General features: G+C 43.7%; 1 protein-coding gene across 4 annotated transcripts in view; it reads left to right on the top strand.

The window, feature by feature from the left end:
* GPR19 (G protein-coupled receptor 19) overlaps positions 1 to 9,278 on the top strand; it is a 36,065-nt gene that overhangs the window by 12,283 nt on the left and 14,504 nt on the right. For 2 of the 4 annotated variants that reach the window (XM_010858696.1, XM_010858694.1), the window contains one exon: positions 95 to 239. The exons of 1 other annotated variant lie outside the window; for it this stretch is intronic. The gene's annotated coding sequence lies outside the window, so the exon portion shown is untranslated. Of the gene's footprint in view, positions 1 to 94; positions 240 to 2,661; positions 2,818 to 9,278 lie in introns of all 4 variants that reach the window. One more of the 4 variants, XM_010858695.1, reaches the window with a different exon arrangement.

The raw sequence follows: 9,278 nt of genomic DNA, 5'->3' as shown, positions 1-9,278 counted from the left end.
AAGGAGAAGGGAGGGGCACCAGGAGAGTGGGGCTGGGGGCGGGAAGATGGTTTAACAGTCAACCCTGCACGGCGTCATCTTGTCTTCCTACCAGGAAGCAGGCTGTGAGCCAAGGGGAAGGCAGAGGACAGATATGACTGTGTTTCCAAGCTTCTGTGGTGGTTTATGGCATCCTCCAAACTCCTCTGCAAGGGCTGATCCTGACCAAGACGACCAGACGAAATCAAGTCCAGATGAAGGTATGTGCTAGAGACCCCGCGGTTTCGTGGCTGAAATTTGGCTCAGAGGATATGATACCTTCTGTTTTCCAGGCCATTCAGAGATTTTGTCTTGGCTTACATGCTGGTTAGGGGCTTTTGATTTGTCACAGGTCCAGAAAAGATGCCTAGGTAGTTCTGTAAAATGCATAATTCACCACAGTAACTGCCTATTGAAGAAAAATGAGATGGACATTGTATACAGTGATAATGAATAAAACAAAGCACTCCCTGCTGAAACAGATTTTTTTTTCTTTGAATCCTGGAAAGAGGGAAAAAATATTACTGACACTAGCCAGATTTCATATGTCACTACAATCAAATCCTGCTTCATGCTTTTCAGCTGCTTATTCTGTGTCCATGTTCACAAAGGTAATTGGCTGTGGCTGAGGGAGCCTGAGTGGGCTAGCATGCTGTTTCTTTGTGCTGTGTGATCGTCTTCCTTCTCATGTCCCTGATACCAGGAGTGCTTGTGATTGTTTTCAGCTTTCTGTTAGGGATGGTAGGCTGTCCACCAAATCTCGTATCTTTCAGAATAGCTACCAAGAAGGCTCCCAGGAAGTTCTCAAAGGAATCTTCCAGAGTTATAGGCTAAAAGAATCTGCCATACACTCAAATCTTGATCCTTTTGGTTATTTCTACCCAGCACAAAGAGAGGAACTAGCAAATTTACATTTTATTTTGTCTTTATTTAACAAATACTTATAAAGTTCTTGCTATGTGTAAGGCATCATTCTAAGCACACTCAGTTATTTAATCTGTATAATAACCTTCTATGGGAGTTATTATTAGTACCCACATTTTGGAGATGAAGAAACTAAGGCACAGAGAAGTTAAGGAACTTTCCCAAGGTCACACAGCTATCAAATAGGAGAAATGGGGTTTAGACTGAAAAAACTTAACATCAGAGTCCATGCTGTTAATCACTGAACTATGTTGCTTCCCTGCTTCCATTATTTTAAATGATGTCAACAGTTGATTTGGCTACAAACTGTGTTCAGCTGACACTACTAGAACATTTAATTGGCTTGCCTGGCTAAAACAGATCCCCAGTGTAGTCTGTATTTAATTTTGAATTATCCCACTAGTCACATTCTGTACCCCCAAATAACTCAGTAAGTAATTGCCTGTTCTTCTCTTCCCTTGTGCTGTATAGATATGTGGTAGTAAAACACTGTGTTGCTATGGTGACCAAATGATATCTAAAAGGAAAAAAGAAATCTAAAATTACATCATGGTTGATTTTTTTTTTTTTTTAATCAAACCCAGAAACATTCTTCCATCCTCAGGACCTAGTAACAAGACCAGCCTAACCATATTATCTTTAACAGTACTTACCTGGTTTTCAAAATAAAATAAATAAATTAAAAACTTATAAAATTATAAACATAAACTATGTTTTATCAAACTGACTAGAGTTATTGCTTTAAAATAACATTATCATACTTTAAAATAGGGAATAGACCTCTCTTTTACAAATTATCTTAGGTTTTATGGGAAAAAGAGGGATTTTTTAAATTTCTGGTTTACTTCCTCTTGGTCTTTGTCATTTCTCTTCTGGCCCCTGACAAGAAAAGATGACATCTCATTCTTATATGCTGTGGGAAAACTTACAGAAGTTACTGGGTGGGTCAAAGATACAGAGAGAAAGAAAAGAGGGGAAGGAATTCAAAATTTCTGAAATTCCTTACGGTATAAGGTGTTTCCCTTCAGGCTTTCACTGAAAAACGCTTTGAGAGGAGGGTGTCTCCCTGACACCTTGAATTTTATTGAACTTTAGTTCTTAGATTAAGCCTTTGATCCTTGCTGAAATCTACATTTCCCTGGAACAAGTACACTTAAGACTATCATAGTCATCTGAAGTCAGCTTCTGGACAGAAGGAACCCACTTCTTCCATCTCTGGATTTCTAGCACTTAGCACCTGGCTTGTTTATAGTATCATCTCAATATGCACTTGTGAATGAAGAATGGGAAGACTGAAGACTCTGACAGCATTCTGGGGTCCCATATCTATTTTGTTTTGCATGCTTTTATGGGGAAGGGTATTAAGGAGGTTAAAGTGTAGTAGGAGAGAACTTGGCAACAGTTAAAGTTATGTCTGAAATTTACATATGCTAGTCAGACCAACCTTGGAGCAGACTAGAGTTCAAGAAAGATCCATAAATTTTTTTCCTGGTGATTACCAAGCCCCCTGACATTTTATTTATATTTAGAATGTAGTTCTCCTGATACTTGTATTTGCATCTAGGTGGAGGCACCCTGAACAGTCTCATTTTCCTCTGATGTTTTTTTGGCCTGGCATCATTGAGATAGTTCACCTTGGGCCAAGAGAGAATGCCTTGAGAAGATCAGTTCCTGCCCCAGGCCGTCCTGTCCTAACCAACCATCCCTCCCATTCCCTAGGACATTGCACCAAGATCCCATCCCACTGGACTACAGGACTCCTCCCTAGAGAACCATGGGATCTTCAGAGTCAGAATGGATTGAGCCAGATTGCCGTTTCCATACTGTGGTGACTAGGAGCTGAGTACAAGAGATTGTCTCGGAGTATCTTTAAAGGTTGCTTGGGATTTGAATTTAAGTTATCAGGTTAATAACTAGGCTTAAAATAGTTACCCCTCCTGATAGCATAAACAAATATAACCCGTTCTATTCTTTTTCCTGGCTTTGCTAGTGGCTCAGTGGCAAAGAATCTGCCTTCCAATGCAGAAGCCGCAAGTTCAATCCCTGGGTTGGGGAGACCCCTGAAGAAGGAACTGCAACCCAAGCCAGTATTCTTGCCTGGGAAATCCCATGGACAGAGGAGCCTGGCAGGCTACCGTCCATTGGGTCGCAAAAGAGTCAGACATGACTTAGGACTAAACTACAATTCTTTTTCCATCTGATTAAGGATCATTAAGAACATGAAGAGTGGGGTTTGTGGATAAGGTGTGTGTCCTTTAATCCTGTCTACTCATCCTCCCAGCCTTCAGTGTGGCCTGGAGTGAATGAGTTGTGGAAGAGAAACAGCCCTGCTGGAAACACTGTGCAGCTGGGCCGGTGCTGCTTGCCCACTGCACGCTTGCTGGCCTCCTCAGATGAGCAGGGCTGTGCGCACAAGAGGCTTGGATCTAGAAGCCTCTCTGGGTTTCCACTCATCCCTCTCAAATCTAAAAGGGGACAGTCCTCTCAACCAGCTGAACAGGAGAGAAACTGGAGAGGCTCCCCTGGAGGAGAGACCTTGCTAAGAACACTTTCAGCTTGGAGGCTGGAGATGAAAGAAGAAATACGAAGAGGAATAGTGAGGGTGCGTGAAGCTTGTGAAAGTGACACCTGGGTCCTGCCTTTCCCTCACAGTAACTTCCGGCTGTTAGTCTGCCCTGCCCACCAGATTATCAGATCCTTTCCTAGGATGTGTATGTGGGGAGGTAGAAGGAATAGAGACAAGGATCAGTGTATGGGTGCAATTTCTCCTCTGAGTCCAGACAAACAGTGGGTTGAGATGAGAGGACAGTTTAAAAACCAAAAGGGCAGTCACCATCATGAATATATTTCCCTGTTTGTAGCATCATTTTTCCTGGGCCAAACTTGGAAAGCACTCATCTCTCAGAGCCTGTCATTCAGTATATTTCCAAGGCACTGAATGACTGTCATGTTTAATCTTGATGGAAGCTCTCTGATATGCGTTACTAGACCCAATTTCTGATCAGGAAGTTGAAGCTCAGGATAACTAATTTGCCCAAAGCCACACACAGCAAATAAAGCCAGCATCTGAATCCAGGTCTTTCTGGTTCCACTATGTCCCAAAGGAAAATTCTTTCCTCTAGAGTAATAATAAATACAATTCTAGAAAATTTGGAAAATATAAAGATATATAAAAGAATAATGAAAGTAAAAATCAGTTGTGGTCTGGCCACCTAGAAACAACTTATTTTTAATTTTTGGTGTTTTTCTTCTCAGTCTTTTTCAATGCGTATAGTGATAACAAAAGTAAACATTTGTTAAGCTCTGGCTTTGTTCTGGACATTGTTCTTAGCTCCTTTTTGTGTCATTTTTTTCTCACAATAAATCAATAAAGTGCAGAGACTGTTACTGTTCTAATTTCACTGGTCAAGACAATAAGCACGTAGATGTTAAGTAACTTACACAAGTCACAGGTGATTTGAAACCCAGGAAGGTTGGCTTGAGAACAAGGTTTCTCAGCCTCAGCACCATTGGCATCTTGGATCAGACAGTTCTGTGTTGGGAATGGAGCATTTGTCCTCTTTACTGTAGTATGTTTAGCAGCATCCCTGGCCTCTACCTACGAGATATCAACACTTTCCTCCCTGAGTTGTGAAAATCAAGAGCATCCCAGTATTGCCAAATGTCCCCTGGGAGGCAAAATGACCTCTGGCCCACTAGTCTAAGAGCCTGTGCTTTGAACCATGTATGGTGGTTGAGATAACATAGCCTCTTCATATTTTAAATGTGTTTTGAGTATTTTCTTCTACATGTCAAGAAAGAAATACACCTTTGAATTTGGATACAGGCTATGAAACCCACCTGGGATGTCAGTGGCTTTAAAGAGCATAGGTAGGAAATTAGTTACTTCCAGAAAAATGCTCATTAGTGGACTTTTGTCACAGGTTTATCTTATCCCACCATTTCCCAGTGTGGAGAATGTGTTTCTCTCATTACTTTTTCCATGGTTCTGTGCACCTTTAGCCTTCAGGAATTGGGATTTCAAGCGTACACTTATGGTATAGCAGGGCAATGCTTATCAACCAAAGTGTCAAAATACGTCCCAAACAACGGGTGTCTGTTGCAAATAATTTCTAGCTCAATAAAATACCAAAGTTTGCTGGTTATTCATTTTTTAAAAAAACTTATTATAATAAATTTAAGGATGTCCACATAATTTTTTTTTTTTTTCTACCTGACTACATGACTTCTTGGCTTGAAGACTGTGGTCTGAGTGCCAAGTGCTGCACGTAATTCTGGATGTGTCTGTAGGAGTGCATCACATGTATGGACTCAATGTCACACCTGCCTCCGAAGAGGAAGTTGAAAATTGCTGGTATTGGTGATTTCGGGCAGTCATTGTTTATATGCAGAGAGGGTTAAAATAAGCACTGAGAAGTGATAGCAGTAGCATTTTAACTGATAAAATGTCTAAAAATATATGGCACTAAGATATGTTATTAACCATGTGAAACACATGCAAATACGTGTTCAACCATATTTTTAATCACATCTGACCACAAACGTAGTTGCATAATTTGTCCATGAAAAATACATGTGCTGCACATTCAAATCTAGCTTCTCCATGAGCTTGAGGGTAGCTTTCTTGGAAAACCATGATTGAGGACAGTGGTGCAAAATTTACCCAGAGTGTTGATGTGAACTTGATGTGAGACAGCATGTAAATGCTTCTGAAAGAGAAGTTTTTGGTAACTCACTATTCAGTGCTTATACTCAGTTCTTAATGAATCCTTCACCTGCTTTTCAAAAGGCTGTAGATCGCATCCACTGTTCATCTCTTTGCTTTGAGTGTAATGAATCTGGTCTTTGCCTCCCCACATCTCTCCTGTTTCAGTCTCATGACTAAAGATGTTGGTACTGAAATCAGAGATTGGAAATGAAATTGAACATTTCTCTCCCAAACTTGAATTCAACGAGCACACAGCAGCTGTTCAAAAAATGTGTGTTGTAATAAACTGAGTTTACTGAGGTGCAAATTCCTTGACCAAATTATTTTCTTCAAAACTTGAAAGATCCCATTCTAGGAAGAGAGGTGGAAAAATTGGTAGAGGACAGTCAGGGTTTCTAGCAAATATTTCTCCTCCCCAAGAAGTCTGGTGTTACCCAGGATGGGAAGCAAACACAGGTGGCAGGTTTTCTTAGACCAGACCACTTCTGGTGAGGAATCTTCTCTAGGAGATTGTTGGCACATCCAGGGTAACTACTGGAGAAGGCAATGGCACCCCACTCCAGTACTCTTGCCTGGAAAATCCCATGGACGGAGGAGCCTGATAGGCTGCAGTCCATGGGGTTGCTAAGAGTTGGACACGACTGAGCGACTTCAGTTTCACTTTTCACTTTCATGCATTGGAGAAGGAAATGGCAACCCACTCCAGTGTTCTTGCCTGGAGGATCCCAGGGACGGGGGAGCCCGGTGGGCTGCCATCTATGGGGTCGCACAGAGTTGGACACGACTGAAGCGACTTAGCAGCAGCAGCAGCAGGGTAACTACTGAGGAGGGCTAGGCTGACCCCTCAGTACAATTCATCTCTCCTTTGGAGACCGAGACTAGTGACCTTGGACTGGACCCCAGCATCCCTTAACAGATTCCCTTTCCTCCCATCAGAGTGCACTTTCAGGAGGCGCTCTCCACCAGCTGAGAGTGGTGGCTTATAAGTTAAATGAATGCGTGTTGCTCGTTATGATGTCTGCCTGTCAGTTTTAGTTCATACAGCGAACATGACCTTAGAAATTATCTGGACCAACTCATTTTTGTTGCAGACATGGAAACAGAGATTCAGGGAGATTAATTTACTTGAGGTCCTTACACTGATATAAAAATAAGACTTGGGTCTCTTAATTTGCTGTTCAGTGCTTAGAATTATAGCTTGGGTTTCTCGGCCTACAGTCTAACATTAAAGGTGAAGTAGAAAGTACTACGTTCTTTAAGATTTGGAGGGTTTCTGATATCCTAGATACTGGTAGGGTAGTGGAAGGTGATAGAATGGCTGGTATGAGTTTCATTGTTCACACTCGGTTTTATAGCAAATCGGTATTGAATGTTTCTGTTGCTGCTGTCACAAACGAACACAAACTTGGCCAACACAATTGCAGCCATTGATTATGTAACAGTTCTGCAGATCAGAAGTCTGGGTGGGCTTGGCTGGTTTCTCCGCTTAGAGTCTCACAGAGTTTCAAGGTGTTGACAGGACAGTACTCTTTGTAGAGGCTCCAGGGCTGATTCCCCTTCCAAGCTCCTATCTGTAGTTGGTAGAATCCCGTGCCTTATCCTTGTAGGACTAAGGGCACGTTTCCTTGATGGCTGTCAGTTGGGGGCCACCCGTAGCTCCCCAAGGCTTCCCCCTGGTTCTTGCATGTGGGTCCCTCCACCTCAGAGCCAGAGCAGCATATCAGTTCCTTCTCACTCTTAGAATCTGTCTCTGGCTTCTATTGTAGCTCTCTGCTATCAGCCGAGAAAGTTCTATCTCTGAAAGGGCTCATTAGTTTGGGCCCCCCTGGCTAATTCAAGATCATCTTCCCATTTTAAATTGCATAACCGTGATTGTATATGTAGAGTCCCTTTGCTATTTAGTGTAACATTCACAGAGGCGGAGGTATGGACGTCTTGGTGGGGGGGGTGGCATTCTGCCTGCTATACACGTCGTCTGAGTGTGTGCTAAGTCGCGTCAGTCATTTCCAACTCTGTGTGACCCTGTGGACTGTACATGTTAGTTCCTTTAAATAATGGCAAGGCTCCATCCTACCAGGACAATGGGAAAGTTGGTGCCAAACATTAGTAGGATTCTCATCCTTTTTCTAGGACTCGGGGCTCTTACACACTACAAAAAGATAGGGTGGCCCCTCTAGGCTTGGATCCCCTCTGATTATAGCAGAGATGTATTTATGGCCTGAACTGGTGTGTGTGCTTGAAGGCTGGTGAAGCTGCTAGATCAGTATAGCCCCCCGCCCCACCCCTGACCTGGAGCAGTGGCCTCTTTTCCAGCTGGGGAACTCCATTCCTTGAACCCACCTCCCTACCTGCAAACCTCCATCACCATCTGTCCCTTACCTGGAGCACAGTGCGGAAGTGAGGCAAGGGTCCCAGGCCTGCCTTTTCTTTTTAATTGCTTTATTTACATGCCATAAAATTCATTTGTTTTAAGGGTACAATTCAGTGATTTTTGTTAACATTTACAGAATTGTACAACCATCACATAATCCAATTTCACAACCTTTTCATCATCTTCAAAAGATCCCTTGTGCCCATCCAGGACTCCCCTTTGCAGGACTCCAGGGGGCACAGCCACACTCCTGTTTCAGAGGTCCTAGTTTCTCCCTCCTCCCCTGTACAGAACTGCAGAAATTCCACCCCCTCCCCCGCCAACCAGAGAACCCAGCATCCAGAAAACAAAAGCCAAGGAAACAAACAGGCTTGTCTCAGGCCTGGTGAGAAACTCTCCTCTAAGAGAAAAGAGTGCTTAGCCCTGGGTTCATTCTCAGCAGAGGACAGGAAAAAAGTCCCAGCAAGGAGCACAGTGCACGCACATCAGTATCTCAATGACTTAACCTCTCTCTATACCAGGCAGTGGGGTCTTCCGGTTGCACTTCCCAGTGGGCAGCCACTGACCCTGTGGAGCAGTGACCTTCAGAGGGGTGTCAGACCTCTCTCCTCCCTGATTCTTTACCTCTCTTTGCTTATAGAGTACCTGATGGGCACATACTGGGGAGTAGGGAGGGAGAACGGGGAGCCCCTCTGTGGTACCAGAGTGAAAGGAGGTACCCAGAAGTACTCTGCCCCTCCAGGCCCCGCTTACTCCTTTCTGTCTTCCCTGCCCCCATGTGATGGGGCAAAGAATTCTGAGTCACCTTAAGAACAACAGCCTGTCACAAGAGTAGAAGGCCAGGCCCCAAGGAGCCTGAAACATTGTTCGGGATCTGAAAGGAAGCTGGGGATCCAGTAGTGACTGGATTTCCTTGGCCTGTGTACTGTCTGCAGCAGGAGTCCTGGCGAGTCTACTGCAGAGGACCCTGGCCTCTGTCACTGCTTCTCCTGCCTCCATGACTTCCCCAGTCTCGAAGCCCAAGAAAGGGGCCTCCTGCCAAGCTCTTAAAATAGCTCTTTTCTTTCACACAACTTTTAACAACTTACTGTCTTTTTGGGGGATTGTGCTAGGTTTTCGTTGCTGTCTTTCTCTAGTCTTGGAGAGTGGGGGCTACTCTCTGGTTGGGGTGCACGGGCTTCTCGTTGCAGTGGTTTCCCTTGTTGGGGAGCACAGGCTTTAGGGTGTGCGGGCTTCAATAGATTTAGTGCGTGGGCT

Source organism: Bison bison, unplaced genomic scaffold (genome assembly GCF_000754665.1).
Source record: "Bison bison bison isolate TAMUID 2011002044 unplaced genomic scaffold, Bison_UMD1.0 scf7180017864390, whole genome shotgun sequence".
Taxonomy (NCBI): Eukaryota; Metazoa; Chordata; class Mammalia; order Artiodactyla; family Bovidae; genus Bison; species Bison bison.
The sequence above is the reverse complement of the archived record's forward strand: the minus strand, read 5'-3'. Positions and strand labels throughout refer to the sequence as shown.